Source organism: Squalius cephalus (assembly GCF_949319135.1).
Source record: "Squalius cephalus genome assembly, chromosome: 5".
In the NCBI taxonomy this organism is placed as follows: Eukaryota; Metazoa; Chordata; class Actinopteri; order Cypriniformes; family Leuciscidae; genus Squalius; species Squalius cephalus.
In genome coordinates this window covers 35,512,677-35,535,881 of record NC_137126.1, presented here as the reverse complement: position 1 = coordinate 35,535,881, position 23,205 = coordinate 35,512,677, and the positions used below count along the sequence as shown (strand labels likewise).

Below are 23,205 nucleotides of genomic sequence, written 5' to 3'. Positions count from 1 at the left end.
CTCCCTTCAACTTTAACTCAAAACACTTGTTAGAGCCACAGTGCACAGGTACTCTGATTAGCGGAAGAGTGCCTGTACGAACATCATCCTCTGCTTCCAGCATGAGAGAATGAGAGGAAGCAGTAACAACCCAGGAAGTTGAAGAGTTTCTTTCCTCTTCCTCTCCTGCCGTTGGAGAAAGCAGCCTCATAGATCTCTCTTTGCTCAGTGTCTCAGCGATGAGTACGCCTTAATGGCGCTGTCGATTGCCCCACTTTCCATTTATCCAGTTCGTTGTGCATAATTAATCTGCAGTGCAGTATAAATTTCTAAGTTAGAGGCCATTGAATATCTGGATTGGCCTGCAGAAATCTCCTCCTGCCGGCTTTCATAAGGCTGGCAATTGCGCATTAATTTGTGATATTGTAGAAATTAATAAAAGTTGACAAGTCAGATTTGCTGGAACAGCAGATAACTCAATAATTATCTCATGGAGATTTCGAAAGAGGCCAGTGAATGGGAGTACATGCAGATTAACAGGCCAACACAGCAGTTGGAGACATTACTGGAGGATGCTGGGCAATAATGTGACACTGTTGTTTTATTATGAGCTTGAGTACGTTTCAGAGCACAGTATGTGGTAATTACAGTCAATCAGACTCACATACACCCTCTGAACGACAAGAATGACTGTCATTCATGCATTCTATAACTCGCTTACAAACACGGTTTGTAATAGTTAAGGTTTTGAAGTTTTTTAAAGAAGTCTCTTGTGCTCAACAAGGCTACATTTATTTGATCAAAATTTGATATAGTAAAACAGCAATTTAACAGCAAAATACATTTATAATGTTACAAAAAGATTTCTATTTCAAACAAATTATGTACTTTTGAGCTTTCTAATCAAAGAATTCTGAAAAAAGTTATCACTGTTTACTCAAAAATATGAAGCGTTTTCAACATTGATAATAATGAGAAACATTATCAATAATTGAGCACCAATAATAATTAATAATAATTGAGTACCAAAATCAGCATATTAGAATGATTTCTGAAGGATCGCATGACACTGAAGACTGGAGTAATGATGCTGAAAATTCAGCTTTGCCATCACAGGAATAAATTATGTTTTAGAATATATTAAACTAGAAAACAGTCATTTTAAATTGGGTCATGAAAGGAGAAATTAAAATGTACCTGATCTTTTGACATGTAAGAGGTCATTGTACTGTAACAACCAGTTTCAGAACTCAAAACTTCCTAGTTAGTCCAAAAAACAGCTTTTATTCAAACCAAGCTCCGAAGTCAACTCATTTAGAATTTTGTCACATTATGATGTAATAGAGCAACGAAAGACAGGTTGCGTTTACACTTGGCATTAACATGCGACCTGTATCCGGATGTTGTCCACATACACATTGAAAAGATAAGTGTAAATGCACTTCTGATCGGAATGTTATCCGATCTGCATATCTGATCTCAGTGTAACGTAAACGCAATCCATGTCATGTCTGCATTCACAGGTGGACGTCACACAAAACCCCGTCCACTGTCATTATTCCCCCTCCTCTCTCCGGAACTGAGAGCTGTGTGGTTTTGCGATTCAGTCGAGTGTGATGTACATCGCAAATATACTGAAATGCTTTCTCACCCGAAAGTTGCAGAACCATTATTTTTTTGTAAAAAACGCACATTTTTCCCACCAGAGCTGGCAACATTCTCTGATCCATACGTTTCTCTGTACTGTTTCCATTACGGCATCTATCCACAGTATTAGTACTTGCAGCCTCTTCATCCTCCTCATTTTGCAAGGTTTGTAAAACGTCCCCCGACTGAAAACTGTTTTTAAAAGAAAACCAACCATTTCAGGTTGACTTTGTACTGGAGCCATTCTTTTTTCTTTTCTTTTTTTTTTCGCGGGAATGCGGGATCCGATCTGTTATCCAGATACAGAAGCCACTTGATGTGGACAGGTGTGAACGCACCGTGTCCTGATTGGCTTATGATCCGAACTGCTTGATCGGATCACGGTGATCGCATGTTAATGCCAAGTGTAAACGCAGCCACAGTCTCTGCAGAATCGTCTGTCAGACGTTCTTTGTCTCAAAATTGTTTTTAGCTGCTGTTTATGCGTCAGTAAATCAAGCCACTGACGAAATGATCAACTTCACACTGTTTCACTGTTAGAAGCATGAAAATAATCTGTTATTTATATTGTGATTAAAATATATACAGAAAGCAATCAAAGAACCCTCCCTATATAATCGCTGGAGCTGTCAATCACACATCGCAAGTTTATCAGTGACTGAGGTCTGGGCTCTCGCCAAAACTCCCCTTATAATCAATGACGTTATCTGCACTCTTATTTACATTGTGTTTGAACTGTTAGTTATGATGAAAGCATTGGTGAGAGTGCAGAAACTGATCACTGCATTCACAGATCACTGCATTCATGCGATCAACAGACTGTCATCTTGCTCATCGCTGCAAACTTTCATGCGATGGGAATAGATCTAAAAAATAATGCTAGCAACACTTCACAATTAATCTTGACAGCTGTAATACTAAAAATGTAGTAAAAAAATAGCCTTTTATTTCTAAATTATGAAAAAAAAAATATGTAAAAATCATACTAGCATTATAAGTGCACTCAGGGAACATTTTAAAATAATAATTAAAGCTGCAGTCCGTAGTTTTTCCTCTTTGTCGCCATCTCTGTTCGAAATCTGCAATTGCAGTTATTCACGCAATTATCAACTTTACGTGGGTTGTGCCTCGGCACGGCACAGCGCGGATGAATCCAATGTTTTGAGGAGAATGTGCAGCTGTCAGTCACAGCGCTGGTGTGGATACTGACATTCGGAATCACAAATTCTACTTTTTGGAAGTATGACCAACATAAGAATTGTCACCGGAAAATGTCATCTGAACAAGTAACATGCAGTTTTGTTCTGACCAACTAAGGGGAAAAAAAGCATTGCAGTTAATCGCGCTGATTAAATCTAACGATCGCTTATCATATCACACCAAACCGTGCAAATTATACTTTGTTCTCAAATTGTTAATGTTAACAACATCAGCATTGCGTGACTTCATTTAATGCCCTTCCGATATTTATCCTTGTTTTCGCATGGGCCGGTTGCAGTCTCTTTTCTTTCTTTAGCCACTCCGAAGTCATTTGCATTTTACAACGGGTGAATCTCCAGTTGTCACTAGTGATTGTCGTTTTAACCTTTCTGGATCCGCCATCAAATTGATAAGTTTAATTATATCAAGTGCTGTGAGAAAAGGCTATAAATCTCCACATCCAACATCCTCACACGCAATATAGCCTACTCGCCGAGACACCTTCTGTATGTGTACAGATGTGATGTAATGACTCAAAGACATGCTCGAATTTCCCGTGGAAATCCACCAGTACCACTGGAATTAAAAACATTATTACAAGCTTATCGTTTTGAATCGAGCTAAGGCAAGCAGATAGTTTTGAACACTGGCTGGTTATGTACTTGCTCAAATTTATTTTGGATCGTTTTTAACCCAAAAAAGTTACGGAATGCAGCTTAAAAAAAAAAAAAAGAAGCAATTCATGACCTCCTTTTAATTAATCCAAACTTTTGACCGGTAGTGTATATAAACACTTCTGATCATGATCCTTCTCTCAGTATAAATGGCTGGAGTATCCTCTCCATTAGCTCCAGCTGATGTTAAACATCATTAGGGTCCTGCTATCTATCTTCTCACAATACAGCAGGATTAAGAGGGAAACACATTGATTTATTTTGGGATTCGCACTGTGGCACTGCTGAAAGAAACAGACCACTGACCAGAGTACTGTCAGCCCATTCAGCATCCTTAATAAAGAAAGAAAAAAACAGCTTACAGAGAGTGAAACTGACCCCTATGGGTGAAAAAACGAAATGCAGGGAAGGAATAAATGGTGCTCCCAATTCTAAGATGTTGCAGCTAACTTAAAAAAGAACCCAGTTAATCATTGTATATTAACTTATATAGCCTTTTTCAAAACAAACATGCATACAGAAAAAGAACTAAAAATGTATTACACTTTATTGCTGTCATCAGGCTTTAACAGCTCTTGCTGAGTTACCGTTACTTGTACACGCTTCACCACACTTCCATTTTAGCCAGCATCTACAAAGTAATGAGGCCATTCTTAATGTTAAGTATCATGATCAATGTGCTTACAATCAGAGCCTACACAACATTGTGTGTGTGTTCATCCCAAATCCACCAGCAGCAGCACTATTTACTTTGCTCTTTCAGCTCTTTGTGAGATCCACATTCCTTCGACATTCAGCAGCAAAAGAAAAAAAACGGAAAAAAAGAGACAGACAGGGTAAGAAATAAATAGAAATGCCTTCTGTTATAGATTGACAGAGCTTAACAGACAGTCCTTAGTACACTGCACGCTTTCAAAAATGAGTATGGAGCTGCAATTAGAAGCGTTGCAAGAAAATAAAAAGGCTTTTTTGGGTTGCTGTGGTTCAGTTGGGATGATGTAGGACAACCTCTGGGTGGCTTCTACCGAAAATCCAGCCACCGAAAAACTGGGTTAAAGCTGAAGCATGTTAAAATATGTTCTTGTCTCTCAGTTTAATATGCAAAGCCAACTATAAGTTTAGCAAGCCACAACAATTTCTACATTTTATTATATATTTATATAAAGTGAGAGGCATATGAGAGCCATGGCTATCTGAGGGTTGATATGTTTTTGAAAAGATGGGAGAGCTGTTTGCAAAAAGTAATTCTCCTCATTTGAATAAGTTACTCTAAAAGTTATTAATTGCTAGCAACTAATTACATCTTCAACAGTGTAATTAGATTACTGTACTAATTACTCTCTCTAAAAAGTATTGCATTACTTAACTAATTACTTTCTAAATCCCATATCAACCTCAACCAGTTGTACAATACAAGGATAGACATGAAACTGCTCTTTTAATTTTTTCAAATAAATAATATAAAATTGCATACATAATTCTTGACCAAAGTACTTAAAAGAAGGTTACATTAAAAGCATACATTTTAGCATTAGAAGTTAAGTTTCGATGTTAAATCCATTATTGTTATATTGTTATTGTTAGTGTCAAATAGTATGCTATTTGACACACTGATTTTCACACAAGCAGTTTGTCCAATAACGCAGTATCCATAAAACAGCATATGAAAATCCCCAGATGACTTACTACCACTGAAGTGTGCCTCCAATGGACTTTACTATTCCATAAGGCCATAAAAGAGTAGTCCTTATATTCATAAATAACATGGAGCAGTTACACGACTGACATCATAGGTCACATGATAATGCCAACATGACAAATGTAGCATGTCCAGATTTTATTCATACTACATACACTACCGTTCAAAAGTTTGTGCGTTTTTTAAAAATAAGTCTCTTTCCTTCCTCACCAAGGCTGCATTTATTTGATCAAATATACAGTAAAAACAGTAATATTGTGAATTATTATTACCATTTAAAATGACCATTTCTATTTCAATGTATTTGAATGGGGGGGGGGTCTTATATGATCCCAAACATTTGAATGAAAGTGTACAGTTTATGCATACTTTTAGAACAGTCAAGAAACAAGTAGTGCATACTCTGACAGTATATGTTTTTTCAAACACAGAAATTACACGTCATCTTTCAATTCTTATAATTAGCAGTATATCAATCAAACTTCTTAATATCCATCTACAAGCTCATTAAATGTGTCAGTCTTCAGCTTTCGAAACATGTCAACAAACTAAAGATGCGTGTGATAACACCATGCAGCTGTGAGATGCTCTCTTGTAGTGTTGATTTGTCAAGCATTATACTTTCAAAATACAGAGCGAATTCTCAATCACTGTTACAATCGGACGTGAAGCGAGCATCGTTATTCAGCAGCATGTATGCAGTGCCAATGATTAAACAGATGAGTGGCCAGAGCTGTCAGCTGCGCTCCTCTCTTTGGAGAGCAGAAGAGAGAAAGGAAGAGAGGGAGGAAAATAGAGCACAAATTGGCACAAGCCCAGACTCATTTGCATACCAAGATGTGGTAGGGCTCCATAAAATTCCCCTCGTGGTGTGAGGGCAGAGTAAAATCCCACATTAGAGTACAGACTACACATAGATTAATATTATTATTATCAACACATCAGCCAGAAAACTAAAGGGCTTTTAATGTACCTAGATACTGTTCTTAGAGCAATATGTGTCAAACTTTAGTTTAGGGTCCAATTCTCACTATTAACTAACTATTAACTATGACTTCTGCCGCAAACTCCTAATTACTGCTTATTAATAGTTAGTAAGGTAGTTGTTAAGTTCAGGTATTGGGTAGGATTAAGGGATGTAGAATATGGCCATGCAGAAGAAGATTAATATGTGCTTCATGAGTACTAATAAACAGCCAATATCCTAATAAGCAAACCGTTAATAGTGGGAACTGGACCTTAAACTAAAGTGTTACCGCAATATGTATTCTCTATGAAAGAAAGATGAAGGGAGAAGGTCTGTAATGAAATATAGACTTGATTTTGAGTATTTTAAATGGTTACGTACTGTTTTGGAGCATATAAGGCTGGAATTCACTACATGACTTAAAATGGGAACATATTTTAAAACACTAGGCATCATAAAATCAAAAAATAAACTGGGCATCATACACAAAACAACTGCGGATCACACATTACCAGACTTCAAGTCGATCTGAACACAACAAATTCACACAGAAACATGTGCCTAGCTGCTAGAAGATGCACAGCAAAAAAAACAATACGCATTTGATATCCTCCAACTGGATGGAATCATAAAAAAAATAAAATTGGAGTCTTTGCCCATTATTAAACTATGCAATTTTCAGTGAAATCAGTCAAACAGCCCAAAATCTGCAGACTGGCTATGACTTTCGCCAACTAGCATTGACTACAAACTGCAAATCAAGGCAAAAATCTGAGCAAAAGTTGTGTAGTGTATTCCAGCCTTAAATTAACAACTTTTGTCAGTAGTTCAGGCATATTCAAAATAGTATATTTTTTCCGATCACTCGCCAAAATACCGATGACAAAAAGCTTAATCGCTATTTTAATGTCACATGCAGCATTACATCTGAACGATCAACAATTAAACATGTTAATGTTTAAAAAACTAATATTTTTTTGTGACTCAACCATTCAGATGAAAATCAACCATTCCAAAAGAATCATCATTCTAGTGTCTAAATTATAGTTTAAGAACTTTAACTACTACTCTAAATTATGAATAGCTTGTAGCTTTCCAAGTTAAAGAAGCGTCTCAGCACATCATACCCACTGGGTTACAGTACATCATATGTCACTGAGGTGTCTGTGAAAGAGCACATAATCTGAAAAGTAAAGTTTAATTAAAATTTCATGTCAAGAATTTTTTTCGTATACTGATAAGCTTTATAAAAGAGTGAATTCACAAATATGTCAAAAAAATCACAAGCTATCATGCCAACCGAAGTGTCTGGCGGGGGTCAACAAACAGTGTAATGACGGGATGGAGCTGACACCACAGGAATGTGGTCGAAAGCCCTTGAGAGACAGGCTCTTAATGACATTTATACACTGCTGCTCTGACCACTGCAGGAACACAGGCACAGGCCAATGGGAGTAGCGTGAACTCACTAGTAGCCTTTATCGCACTGCTATGCTTGCCACACTAATGCCTGTCACCTTGACAGGAGCCATTTGGCAGCTCAGACCTGGAGCCTGAAGTGAGTGAGAAGGTGACTGTTTGTTTGTGTGTGTGTGTGTGTGTGTGTGTGTGTGTGTGTGTTCGTTTTTCCTGACTTACTGACATATTTCAAATGCATACAGTGTTTCCCACATAATGTTTTGAGACTATGGTGGGTGAATCTCGCTGTAGGGGGGTCTGAGGGAATGATTTTTGTAATGCAAAATTTTGTACATTTTAAAGTTAATTGCATCAATCTAGTGCAATTCGAAAGTTCAAAATGTAAAGCCCCAGCCCATTTTCATCATCCAAATTGAACACAGTGAAAAGTCTTTGCATTGACTTGTACCTGGGCTCAAACGTCTTTTTATATTATTATCCATAAAACAGTAATATTTTACTATTGTAATACAACTGCACTGTAAAATAAATATGAAACAAAAATTAAAATTATATAATTTTATTTTACAGTACAGTAGGAAAAATACAATACTATTGTCATTTTATTCACTTGCACGAGCTTATTATATTTTTATTTGAGGAAAACTGAATTTTTTTGTGCAAACAGGTTTACAACGGTGTCTCATAGTGAAGAACATTTTTCTTGACATATTACAGCATTTCACTTGATTTTATTCACTTGCACAAGCTTATTATATTTTTATTTGAGGAAAACTTAATTTTTTTGTGCAAACAGGTTTACAACGGTGTCTCATAGTGAAACCCCTAGTGAAATGCTGTAATATGTCAAGAAAAATGTTGAAAATTAAGCTAATGTGAAAATATTTAGTAACTGTTGCCCAATGCGTTCCCAAATATGTGTTAAACTGATAGCACATACGTAGATTGATATCACTGCATACACTATCAACAGAGCTGTTCTGAGATGAAGAAAACACCAGATCATGTGAACAAAGAGAACGCTATGGAATATACATGGGCTAACAGCCAAAAAGCACAAATTTTGATTTTCAGGGTCTTTAAATGGATGAAAAATGAAGGGCATGAAGGGAACAAAGGGAGTCCTAAGAAGTGAGAGGGCTAAACCGAGAGCAACTTGGGAGTGTAAGAGTGAGTTTGTGTTGTGTGTTGAAATTGTGAGTTACAGTATATGTACGCCTGCATGTGTGTTTGAGTCAGAGAATTCCACTGCTGCACACATGTCAAATGTGTTGCATGCCATCCCTGGTTGGTCAGGCTAGAGGTTGTCAAGAGGGCTTTAAAAATAAACATCTCTGGAGTGCCTGTAAGAGAAAGAGACACCAGCATGCCCCAGGAGCCCCGGTCCCGCCAGCCTGGGATCAGGTCGATAGCTATGAGCATGTATCAGCTCACTTACAAGCCTTTTGTCAATTAAATCACTCAGCTCCTGAAAAGCTCCACTTCACTTCCAGACACTTTTTTTTGAAGGGCAGAAACAGAATTGTAGGGTAGAATTGTAGAAACAGCCTCAAAAGAGGTTGTGGGGTCTGGCAGGAAAGCAAGTGCAAATGGGTATATGATTATGATTAATCAGATTATGTTTTTAAAAGATAAACCATAAAAAGAAAATGTAACAAAACTGATGCTAGCTTACTTGGAGGCAAAAAAATAAACATTGTTTTTCAATGATTACAATACATCAAAGTACAAAATGTCATTACAAACTTAAGTAAATAAGTTTAACGTTATATTATCAGCTCGGAAAATCTGCTTATTTGATTAGAAACACCGGAACAGGAAATGTAAAGGGTAATTCCGTTATGAGTCGGGCAAGACTTCTGAGTTTAGGGAAAAGCTGGATAACGTATAAAAAGCATCCCACATGTCCTAAACCAAAACTCGTACTCCAGTTAAAATCCTTGAAAATTAAAATTGGACTGTAGTTGTTGAGATGCCTCTATTTAGTATAGAAAGCATAGAACATGTGCTAAGGAGGGATGGGAAGACACAGTTGCTGGCACAGCGACTGAGTGATGGATGGTCCTGTGCAAGCTCTCAGCGCTGGGAGGGAAGTCAAACGAGGCCTCTCATCCTCTCTATCTCTTTTTCTCTCTCTAAATCTGTTGAGCGGAGAGCACCTCTTGTCACAGAGAGATTCTGAGAGGACACACAGGTGAGAAAGTCACTAACAAACATCCAGGAGGCCAAAGGCATGCAGACAGGTCTGAAAACACCATGCTGAAAGAGAACCATTCAGCCAGGCACCAAAGCAAACAGACATTAAAAGTGTAATTCTGATGCCGATGTTTTTTTCCCCCAACAAACGCAAAAGAATGTACAATTCACAAAATACAAAGAAATCTTTACAAAAAAATGTTTTGGCCTTGCAATAATACAACGATAGCTCTTGAACCTTTCTAAAATTCTAAATAAAACTCTATCGAGTTTGGCTATTCAGTCTTTCTTGCTTTTAATCGCTATCCTCTGCTGAATGTCTTTGCCTTACAAAAACACCAACATTGATACTCAAGTACGCACTTACACAGCAGCAATCCCAAAATTCTATAACTCAAAAACATCTCGGAAATTGCTTTTCTAAAAACGTTTCTTAAAATGGTTTGTACTACTATTTGTTTTGAATTGCTTTGGTCACCTTTTGGAGAGCTATGCAGGCAGACATGATACCAGTAACATCCTATTGTTTATGAGATGGTTGAACACATTCATTGCTGACAAGAATTGTCCTATCTGCTGTTCTTTCTGCTTTTTGCAGGGGTTTTCAGAGCTATGGAGGTGAACAACATGAACATGTCAAAGATGCACAAGTCAAAGATAAACAGTGTTACAGCAGTCTAAACAATTTCAGAAGCTTATTTAGTTGCAAATACTATAAAAGTAATCAACTATAAAGTTTCAATAGTGTTAATGATTAACTTTTTTTTTTTTAAATTGGTCTGTATTGGTTGAAAATACGCACTTTTTGCAACCGCAAAAAACAAAGGCCTATTTTGAGAATTTCCCTCCAAAAACAGCTTAACGTATCGGTTTTGTGAAGAGAACCGCTGTACCTACAACCTCACCCGGTCCACATGCCTTCAGCGCTTCACACGGAAACATTAAAGCTCTGTGAATAATTGTGTGGGATATTAAAGTACCATGAAAATGCCTCAACTGCAGCGCCAAATGCCTAATCCAAATGAACTCCAGCGAGCCACTCCTCCACCTGTCCGCTTGGTCAAGGCTGGTGTTCCAGTCTGCCTACCAGCTTTCTTCACAGCACACAGCTTCAAAGGGAAGGAATCTGTGTTTTTCTGCACTTTGGAACATTGTCTAAAACAGGAGTTAGGTAAACACTTCAAAAACCTCCACACTCAGCAGATTTAGCCCACAAAATAAGCATAAAAAGACTTAAAAAGGCCACAAAAGTGTTGTTGACATTTAAGAGGATCAGGTGAACATTAAATCCAGCTCTGACTGACGATAATGCTTTTTAATACACTGTTATTACGTGGAATACATTTCAAAAACACTGGGCTGGCCATTACATACTTGGAAATAAGAAAGTGATTTAGTGGGGATATCAAAGAGAGGTGAGTGAAACAAAAGTGGCTTTCGCACCGGAGGAACGTTTTCTATAACTGTTGGCGGAAGTACCCGCTTTTTGACATGTTCGTACCACAGGAACTGGGAACGATTTTAGTTTTAGGAATGCCTTTTGGGGGACTAACTTAGCTACTTCAGAGTTGGGTTGGGTATCGAGAACAGGTTTCATTTTTGAACCCGTTCCAAATTTCCAAGAACCGGGAATTCGATAAGGCACGTGCATTTCGATTCCAGGGCTCCAGACTAACATTTGAGAGCAGTAGCACTGGTGCCACTAAGTTTGACAGATGGTGTGAATATGAATTCCTATAACTACCCGATGCAAAAGACCCTAAAGATCATCAAAACACAGAACCACATTCAAACCACTGAAATCCGCTGCATATAACAGATTCATATTCATTCAGTGTTTCATGTACATATCCATTCATTTATTTATTCACATATCTATCTAACCACTTATTTTATTATATTATCATGCATACAATTCCTTTTTACATATATTATGATTACAGTGGGCAGATTACCAATTACAATAATGACTTATTTTCGCACAATGATGATTTCTAAACTAATACATTTTGATGTTTGCATCACGTAACCAGTTCCATATGTATGGCTCTTCTGATGCAGTAAATGTTCAGTAGCTCACCAAACTGCCACAATACGTAAAAAAGAATCATGTTTATCTGTTTGGGATTAAAATGAAGGCACTTTTAGCACCACTCACTGGACATTTCACTTCACAAAAAAAAAAAAAAAAAAACCTGAAAAAAAAAAAAAAAACATATTTCAGAAATGTTGCCACAGGCATTTTTTTTTTTTGAGAGAGAGAGAGAGAAAAAGAGAAATAAAGACCTGCTATAAAAACTGGAATAAAAATTGCAATTGAGAGAAATTGTAGAGAAAGCATCACAATTATAGAAACAAATTTGAAATATAAAATGGTGGCGATTATGAAATAAAAGGTCTCAAAACTCTCAATCTATCCTATCCTATTCTAACCACCCGAATATCGGAAAGTCTAGAATTGCTTATTTATAGTACAGTAAGTAACGCAAGTTTTGCTTGAGATACTTTGACAGCAGTGTATAATAAGGCCGCGCCGGATTCATCACTGTCTGACATTCTTCTGTCGTATTAAACTCTTGACCTATTCTCTGATATGTTCCATAATCCAAATCTAAATGCCAGACAAAACCTACAAAGTTTTATAAGACCAAAGCAGACCACTGAAAAAAAATTTTAGCATCTATTTGCCAATTAACACGCTTGCTGTGAACAACTAACGGCTTGTAGATGGGCATTTAACAAGCGTCCAGTGCTCTATGAAAAGCCAGATCTCAATTCCATGACGAGTATTAATTTGTGGCCTTTAGAGTGGTGATAACCTAAGAGCCTGTGGCCTATTACAGCTGAGCAGGAAGCATAGAGATGGAGACCGCTATCCACAGTCTCTCAAAGGCCGGAACAGCATGCATGACATTAACATATAGAGTCTTGATATTTATTCTCTTGTTAAATAGAGCCACGATTCCCTTTAAAAACTCAGCTGTTTAAATAACTGGGCAAAAGCCAGTTCTAAGGGCTGAGAGGGTGAGAGTGGAGTGATAATGTTAAACTTAAGCTGATTAAAATGTTATGTAAAAGGCTACACAAGAGGCTATAAAGAGGCTATAAAGTCAAAATGTGAACATAAGGAGATTTTTATTAGATGAACTTGCCATGTGGCTTTTTCTTATTCATCCTTATTCATTCCAAGACTTGCATTAACAGTAGCAATTAAAACAGAACCTAAAACATTAAATATAGCTGGAGCCATGGCTTGGCAGTGCACATTCTTCAGACATTAACAAGAAATGTCATGCCATGTCCCAATAACACTCCTCTTTCTTTCCCAATAATGTATAGTCTTCTCTCTTACATCAACATCAACATCAAATAAAGTGGCAAAATGACCAAAAACAAAACCTCCACATCCTAAAATAAAGCAGACAACCATTCAATTAAAGGAGAAGTTCACTTTTAAAATGAACATTCTGTCATCATATACTCACCCTCATGTTGTTTCAAACCTGTATGAATTTCTTTCTTCTGCTGAACAGAAAGGAAGATATTTAGAAGATTATCAGTAACCAGACAGTTTTTGGGTCCCATTGACTTCCATAGTATTTTTTTTCCTACTATGGAAGTCATTGGGACCCAAAAACTGTCTGGTTACTGATAATCTTCTAAATATCTTCTTTTCTGTTCATCAGAAGAAAGAAATTCATACAGGTTTGAAACAACATGAGGGTGAGTATATGATGACAGAATTTTCATTTTAAAAGTGAACTTCTCCTTTAACCCCTAAAAACTGACAAATCCATACTGTAAATGTCCACATTTCTACTGATGGCTAAAATAAGTCATTGCTAAACAGGGGTAATGGCAATTTACTATTAAGGATGATTTCAAATGATAATTTTAAATTCTAGGTACAGGGCTCTAGACCAGTGTTCAGCAACAGGCGGCCGGTCGCAGCCTTTTTTTTTTTAATAGCGGCTGGTTCTGAAATAGATTTGTCATGACAGCAACAGATACTCGCAATCACTTCGTCTTTAGTGATTTTGCCTTCAAAATAAAAGTACGAGAACGTTTTTGCAGCAATGTTTTATTTTTAGATGAATAGAGAGCTTTTTATTTGAAAAGTTCTGAAAGGCATTCAATAGAGTCTGTGGATCGCTTCATTGCAGATAAGACACATCTGCTTTGCATTCACAAGGTAGGATGAACGCATAGTTGTCTTTCCATTCTTCTTTGTATGCCCTATTTTCGCTGTCAAGATTCCTCTTTAGACTCTTTGATAGTGCCATTTTCTCACACCTAGCTTAAATGTTAACATCACTCTGCACACGACGTAATTGCATACCTCCAGCACACAAACAATTTAAAAAATGTAGTTTAGTACATGAGGATGCCAAGGAATAATTCTGAGTGTAAAAGTAGGCTACTTCAAATAATTATTACAATAAGTTAGGCTCCATTGTGTAACAAGCAAATTAAAATGATACACATTTATTATTCACAATATGGAAAGAGGAAATAAAACATAGTTTGTTAAGAGCATGACTCAAACTTCCCATTAATGGGCTTATTTTTTTAGTTATTTTTATCCATTCCGTATCTCCCACATATGTGTGTTTTAGCAAGGCGGTCTGTGTTGCAAGTTGGTGGATGAAGATACTTGCCAGGTTCTGTGTCACTACTGCTTTATTAATTCATCCAGTGTAAAACCCGAACACCGCCACACAAATGTGGCTTTTTGTTAATGACTGTCCTACTTAAGGATTTAACATAGAGTAACAACTCACTACCATTTACAAAAGACACTGTAACAGTCTGTCATTTTTCATCAATTAATTTCTTAAATGATCCTTTGACTATGTTCTGGCCCGCCATCTAGTGGCACAATATTTTTTGGGCCTGATGCCAAACTTACTTGCCGACCCCTGCTCTTGACATTTTGCGACCTCTTTTCCTGACGGTGTGACAAAATTTTGTTAGAGGTTGCAGCTTTCAAGAAAAGGACTAGTGTCAGGCAATTCTATAGTCTTGTTTACCACATGGTTGTGCCCTACCATTTTGACATCAGAATATTGGCTATATTTATTAACTGTACAATATGTCACTGTACAACGAGAGATTACAATCATGCTCAACGTGGTGGTAATTTGTCACGCATTTCTGGGAAAATATCAACAACCTTGTGGACACTTTAAAGAAAAAAAGGTGCTATAAGGCAGAATGAATTATAAAATGTTTTTACAAGGGAAGCTACATTTGCTGGATTTCAATTGGTCTGTGTTTATATGGTGAGTGCTGACCTTTATGTTATGGTAATGTTCTGAAAATAACTGAATAAAAAAAATGTATATTAAAACAAAAATATGTTTACAGGCAGGAAGTCAACAGGCCAGTAGGGCCATGGGAAAAGAGAAGAATCAATGGAGGCTTTGCAATGATCTCCTGCAATGAGGCATTTATGAGCACTGAGTGCAGAAAAAAAATGAGCTTTTGTGGGGCACAGTGCAATAACTCTGCTCAAAATAATAATAATAATGCTAAATAAACCGGACTTAACTTGCGTCTTATGTGAAGGCATGTGCATGCGGTATAGAGTATGTGCCGTCTACATCTGCTATTAGTTATCATTTGAAATGCTTATTTTCATTTGACTAAAAAGACTAATTCGAAGTGTGCATGTGCATATACACAGAATACAAATATTTTTCTCTGTTTACAGTATGCAGGTCATCTTGTTACTTGAGTGCCAATAATACAATTAATTTACATTAATTTAATGATTATTTTAACCTTGATATTTACACAACAAATTTCAAAACATGAACATTTTGTGCAAGGTATAGTTCTTATTCTGCTCTTTGGGTCTTATTTGTCGTTACAATGTACTCATATCATATTATTGCAGTCTCTGAGGACCTCGTCTCTGGTGAATTCTTGGTTTATTAATATATCATTTCGCCCTGTCACACACACTTTATAGGTTCTTTGAGTACCATAAAATCCATTTCACTGTGGCCAGATAAGAATACACACAAATGTGCCTGGCTATACCTTGTTCCTTATTGTTTCTTGTTCCAAGAAACAAACAGACCAAACGGAATATAAATCAATTTAAGCATCAAAGATAATTGTATACTTGCATTTATAGTATGCAAAATGTAAAATCAGACACCATAAAACTCTATAGCAGTTTTTGTCAACAGAAAAAAAAGGAAGATAAAGAACAAAGTCCTCCCATCTTTGCCCAGAGTTGAAAAGGGTCAACTTTTCTGTAATCACCTCTTTTCCCCTCCAGATTGCATGACCTCTGAGGCTTGTGAAATCTGAACAAAACCTAAAAATCCCTGAGGTAAAAGAGGCAGCGATCTTAATAGGAAATAACCTTGGATTCAGATGTAATTGGGTGCCCTTTAAATTCTCTTATCTGGAAGGAGGATGTATGTGGGGACACTCAGATAATGTGGTAACCAGACTAAGGATTGCTAAATAAAAAAAAAAGTGAAAACTCAGAAGTCAAAAGTCTGTTACCCAACTGTAATCATGCGCATGCAGCAGGGATCCTCAACAGGGGGTCAGTAAACCCTACAGGGGTCTGTGGAGGCACTGCATGGGGTCCGCCAATTATCGTTTAATCCTAACCTAGTAAAAAAAAATAAAAAAATAAAAATAAAAATGTGTTAAACAAAAAATACAATATTAACTACAACCAAAGCTGAAGAACCTAAAGCTTAATTTTAAAGGAACCCTCTTCACATATTTTTACATAACATTGAAATAAAAACTTAAACTTAAAGTATTAAGTAAAATTGAGATGTATTTTTTCACATACTGTACATCAATACAGATAGGCCTACAACTTATCTTAATGGTGGTGGAAAAAAAAGTATGCGAATACATCAAAGCTACAATTAGAACAGATTATCCCAGGCCTGAAGTTCTTTCTTTCTTTCTTTCTTTCTTTCTTTCTTTCTTTCTTTCTTTCTTTCTTTCTATCTATCTATCTATCTATCTATCTATCTATCTATCTATCTATCTATCTATCTATCTATCGGTGTGTTCATATATAAAGCCTTTATATGATATCTATGACTACAAGCACTAGTTCCTCATCTTTCCCAGGGGCCGGGACCCGCTCACGCTACAGACCTATTACAGATCAGTGGGTGGGACTTTACTCTCTGAAACTGAAAGCAATATCCTCCATCTTGTTTGAAGCTAAGCTAACAGGCGCTGTGGAGACAGATGTAAAGTAATGACAATAGCGGAGGAGAGTGCTCAATATGATATAGAAGAAGTGGATTTCGGAAGTCTGATGCTTGAATCAGGTGTTTGAGGCTACCTTTACAAGCCGCATTATAGCGAAGAGCAGCCGAGGCAGAAGACCTGCCTGCCGCGGATGAGGAGCCCGGACTGGCTCGAGTTAGGGCGGACTGGTGGCGCCGGTGATCTCACTATGCAACTCATAGACTGTAAGATGCAACTACGAACACAGAGATAGAGTCCGTCTGCGGCAAAGAATTTCAACGATGACAATTTCTCCTGGACGAAATCTCTGAATCAGACGAGGACACGGACGTTTGTGTTGAGAACTATCCTAGTTTCGCACCGCATATGTTCTGACTGAACATCCAGGTACCATGCAATAATTCACCTTTTCGAAAGAAATACAAACGAGGAGTAATGCACTAATGAGTTCGCCAACTAACTAGACATTTTGTGTGAATGTGAAATGAATTTCAAGCTCTGGTGGTAGCTAGCCTTGTAGACGGAAGAGTGATTTCTCTTATAGGCAGATATGCGCTTTCTGGATTAGTGGGAGTGGCTTGCGGAGCTGTGCAATGTGGTGCATTGTGGGAGTTGTTGTCTTTCATACAAATGCGTCCTGAAGTTATTTTTTGTCTTTCCTCGGTCACGAAGGCACCAAATTCAAAATTTATTTTACATTTCGACTACATATATGACCCACTTTAAATAAAAAACAAATGTTCAAATGGGTGGAATGCCCCTTTAAGCTAAAAAGCTAAAAGAATGCATAATCTTTATGACAGTCTATAATTAAGTTAATAATAATATTGAGTTAATCTCTCATTCTCTGCAAAAAAATAAAACAAAAAAACAATTCTATTCATGCATTCCAACTGCTTGCTTCTGCCCAGAACAAAACAAAAATAAGAAACAGGTAGTTTACCCATCACCACGTAATTAACTAAGCTGCGAGTAGAGGTGAGCTAAGTGACCCGCAATAGACACTCATGAATCCCTGCACTCATAACAACAAGTGATGAGAGGGATCAGGCTGCAGAATGTGTGTGAATATGTTGGTGGTTAATTAATTAATTAATCACATTTTCTGTTTTTTTTCCCATAAGGTTATGCCCTTCTTGTTTTACACTTCATGCATGTGTATTGAATGTTAAATAAGTTAATAATGATTGTGGCAAGCAGGACGGGGCCGAGAACTGTGGGAATGGAGCGAGTGCCGGTGGTGCAAGTGTTAATGAGCGTCACCTGCGTACCACACCGTTCTCAAGTCCCATGGAGGAGCCATGGAAGGATAAAAGGCACTCATAGTTAAAGGGCACCTATTATGCAAAATCCACTTTTATATTGTGTTTGGACATAAATGTGTGTTGGCAGTATGTGAGCATAATCACCCTACAATGATAAAAATCCACCCACTCCTTTTTTTAAATCCCCATTAAACCAAAGCAGTCTCATAAGACATGCCGTTTTGATTCTCTGAGCAGTGTGACATACTGATCAGGCCCCGCCCACAGCCGCTGACTGACAGTCCTGCATTACCATGGTTTCTGCCCTCAGTGAGTTGTACACTATCCGCCATTTTATCTGCGCTCGAGCAGCTGTAATGACAATGTCTCGTAAGAAATCCCGGTGTTCTGTTGTTGGATGTAAGAGTGAACATAAGAGTCTTCATTTTCTCCCATCATCCAAGCCACTGAGGACACAGTGGATTCGTTTAATTTTTTTATGGTAACGCCCCACAAAATATATCTAAATTCGTTTATGTCTGCCCAAATCATTTCACTCCAGACTGCTTTGTGAACGAGGGTCAATACAAAGGGACAATACAAAACACAGGCTTTGCTAAAAAGTTGTTACTGAAGGATGGATAAGCAACAACTGTTCGTGATCCAGCTTCTAGTCTCCAGAGTGATACTAGTCACTGCAGTAATGAAAGGGAGAGCAGAGCACGCACTTTATTACAGTTCAACAGAGTTGTTTTATGGATAGAAAGTTTAACAGTTTATTAAGCACCCCCCGAAAAGGCATAAAGTCTGTATATATTTGTTTAATGTTAGTTATAACGAGTGGTTTTGTGTAATTCGCTGTGTATGTTGATGATAATACAAGGGAGAGAGAGTTTCCCTTCTTTAAAAGACTTTAATCCACACTTCTTATACTGTGTTTATTCAGCTCTTACGGTGGTTTTCTGAAGTGAAAACGGACACTTCATCTTTTGTGTGATGTACAATAAACTTTATAAAACTCACCAGTAAAGTTTTGGCCATCATTCGGACTGGGACCGATGCAACAGGCTTGTACTAATAGTGGATAAAAGCAAGATGGCATCATAAGTTATAACCGTAATTAAACTAAACTATACCTGTTCTATCTCCCAGCATCTCTGGGTCTGTAGGCATCATTGTCCGACTCCGGTTCGAACTGAACACCACTAGTACAGTTTCTGACATTTTATTGTGTGAGACTGTCTTGTTGCCTCTGGAGCATGAGCTCTTGAAGCTCCACCCTCTTCTTGAAAGGGGGCCGGGAGCACCAGCTCATTTGCAAAGGGAAACACACAAAAATGGTTTGTTTTTGCTCACCCCCAAAAAGTGGCAATTTTAACATGCTATAAAAAATAATCTGTGGGGTATTTTGAGCTAAAACTTCACATACACACTCTGGGGACAACAGAGACTTATGGGACGTGTCTGGAACGCGTAGAGACAAGCAGAGCTGATACTGGTGAAATATCAGCAGTCTTAAGAAAGCCTCTCGTCCAGTCAGATTCAAGGATCAGAACTAACTGTTATACAAACAATAGCCCAATGAGCTTTTATTGTTAGGTTTATGTTCTGTTATCTGGACCCTTATTTTGACATTCTTTTCGGTGTCCTTTAGTTTTCTTTTTCTCCCCAAAAACTCCCCAAGATGAACATTCTGACACATTTTTGTTTTTATTTGTCCGTTTCAGCGAACACCCGATGCCCAAAGTAGCCTATACTTGTCTGTGTTTAGCTCTGTCTTGGAGTGCGCACTCAGAAAGCCACCTTCACAACTCCATTAGCTTTTTTTTTTTGCATCGAGCAAGTCCAGAAGGAGAATGTATATTACGACAGTCACGTTACATGATTTGACTGATTTGGATGTAACTTAGGAAGGGCAAGGGTTTAAACTTATATTTTGAAATAGCGATGAACAACAGTTTGCATAATAAGAAACATACTGCTGTAAGAGTTAGTGCAGGTTCATAAATGATAGCACTATTCTATGCTATATATTTTTTATTGTTTTAATACTATATTGTGCAGCCTTAGCCTGTTTTGTTTTTGAATCTCCTTCATCTTTGCTATATAAATACATTTTACGATGTGGTCAGCAGGAATCAAAATATATATTAAAAAAATATTATAATAATGTAAATGACGTTAATATCGCGATATTTAGCCACTCAAAAGAAGGGAAGGGAAATTCCTTCAACTTGACAGCCCTAAAAGCAACTCAGGGTCAGGTGCTCACTCACCTCTACAACCCTTGTAAGGAGTGACAGAAAGCATAGGCTAAATAGAGCAAAGTGAGGCTGCCACCCCCAGCAAGACTCTCTTTTCAACACAGCCTAAAAAATCCTCAAACACACACACACGCACACAGTCCATGGTGCGGCAACAATAATAATGAAATATGTTTTATTTTTTCTGGATTCTATATTTTCATATTTTATGACAATGTATTATCAAAAATGGTGGCAATAAAATAAATGCATAAAACTTTGATTAATCTTTTATGTAATCAAATGAAACGTGAACGATTCTTTTCACTTTTTGGTGCTGCACAACAGAGGTTTTAATGAAAACAGATGGAAAAAAAAGTGCTATTATGTGATTCATTATTGTTATTAATTTGAGAAGTACATTTTACTGTACAATAGTAATATATTTCATAATTTCATCAAGTTAAACCAAACATTTATTTTGATGGGTTGTAGTGTAGACGTTTGAATTTCTGAGTGCAATGTTCCCATACATTGATTTATTTGTGGTGCTGTGCACCCCACAATATCAACATTAACCGCCACAAATAGATTTCAGTGCTTCCCATTCATTGACAGTGGCGGCCCTAGACAGTGCCTTAAGCTTAGTCCCAGACTAAAATGCATGTTTAAGCGGTCTTAACTGAAAGCAATTTACACTGACATATCTTAAAATACATCAGTGCAATTGTTTTGTCTCAAGATGCACACCAGTAATGTTTTTTTTTCTAAGGCACGTTTATAAAAGATACTTAGATGTCCTAATTGAACTAAGGCCTAATCCTGGCGTAATCTAAACCCTGTCTGTGAAACCAGGACAAAAGGTCTTTAAGGTCGTGTTTTGCGCCATTGCTGTCAAACAAACTAAAATCAAATATACAATAAGATTTTGTGTCCTTATCAAAAGACTGTCTGTGTGCACTGCGCAAAGAGAAGTGTGAACTTCGCTCACATGATCAGCTCCACAGGTTTGATTCTCAAATACCGGTTCATGAATGTAGGGAACTCCATCTGTGCATGTGCTAAGTTTAGCATGCATTTGTGAACGTAGCAGGCACAAGTTAAGCATTTTCATAATTGTATATTTGACAATAACAGCATTTTTCCTGTAGAATTTATTTACATAAATTATTGTTTATTACTATTACTGTCATAGGAATAATATTATAAAATTATTATTAGTAGTAGTGGTAGTATGTAGTGTAATGTAATGTAATGTAGACTATATGAAAACAAAAAAGAGGTTTGAATTACCATTTAAACCAACAAAAACTCATTTGTGGTTGAGAGGAGAGAATCTGTGTTTGTGTGAGTGAGTTTATATATACACATACAAATACATACACATATACATATATATATAAGCAGATGAACCCAGAATATGAACGCAATGCGTTCCTCCTATAGTAAAGCGTTTTCTTTACATAATTTGATATTTTAATTTAACTATTTTAGGAGATTAAGTCGTTAAACGTTTTTCACATTAAGTGTTTTAGAATGTATTTTATCCGCACGCACAAAAGAATCCAACGGACACAGACAGAGTGAAAGACTGGATTTTTTCTCTCGATCAGGTAGGGTACAAGTGATTTCAAAACTTTTCAGCTGGTTCTAATTTGATTTTTGGATGCTGTGAACATTTTTAGCTAAAAAGACTGCCACTCCAGTTTAGCATTTATTGTTGTTTCTGCAGTTAAAAAGACAAAGTTGAAAATTCTGGCTTCTATCGTTATTTTAATAATTTCTTTATTTTTATTTTATTTATTGATCTGTCAGGGTTATCTAATCTAACTATTTGTGGCTTGTGTTGAATATATGTTCCCCTGCACTTTAGGCATTTTGCACATATTTGCTCCTCATCTTGTGACTTGATTCTGATTTATTTCGTTTTGTATTTTTATTTATTAGAAAGGTAGGCTATATTCTGTTCTAATTTAATTTAGTAAATTAATTGTTTATTTTTTCGGTGCATCGATGTTGTGCTGTACTTAGAGCCTGCTCGCACAGGTAATTTAGCCGATTTAATTTGATTTGCATGTGAAATGCAAATCCTGTCTGCAGTGTGGCCTAATGTTTTTATACATTTTCTTCTATATCTTTGATTTTCTGTATATCGCGGCTTTGAAATGTTAAAGCCCCGCCCCCAGCCCCACCCCCATACACATGATTCGACTATTAGTCGACTATAGGCAAGACTTGACGATTCTGATTCGACTATGAGAATCCATAGTCGGGGACACCCCTAAAAAAAAAATATATATATATAAATTTTCGATTAGTTGATTTAATTATATCGAATAGGTTGTGCGAATATTGTCTAAAAAAAATCCCCATGTTTTCGGTGCTGATGCAGTGGTGACGCATTCATGTAACCAGAGGGTGACGCTGCCAATAACCCACCTAAAAGCTGTCTCAAAGAACCAGCAAAAGTAATGATTATGAATGCGTCAAATATAGCAAGGAGACATTTTAATTGTTTATTAATAAACTAGTGTTTTCTGTGTCAATGTCAGTTGATGATGCTGACTCGCCATCTTCGCTTTAGTGAACGTGCATATAAAGAGAAATGCACACTTCATACGGATTACATAAGCAGAGAGTAGTCTAATTCTTTTCATTTTGAATTGTTTTGTATTTCAAGCTTTCTATATTTATATAT

General features: G+C 37.0%; 1 protein-coding gene across 4 annotated transcripts in view; it reads right to left on the bottom strand.

Annotated features, from left to right (window-relative positions):
• The window catches only part of arvcfb (ARVCF delta catenin family member b), a 198,877-nt gene that overhangs the window by 154,707 nt on the left and 20,965 nt on the right, over positions 1 to 23,205 (bottom strand). The window contains exon 2 of one of the 4 annotated variants that reach the window (XM_079870303.1): positions 16,309 to 16,414. The exons of the other annotated variants lie outside the window; for them this stretch is intronic. The gene's annotated coding sequence lies outside the window, so the exon portion shown is untranslated. The remainder of the gene's footprint in view (positions 1 to 16,308; positions 16,415 to 23,205) is intronic. 4 annotated transcript variants of the gene reach the window in all.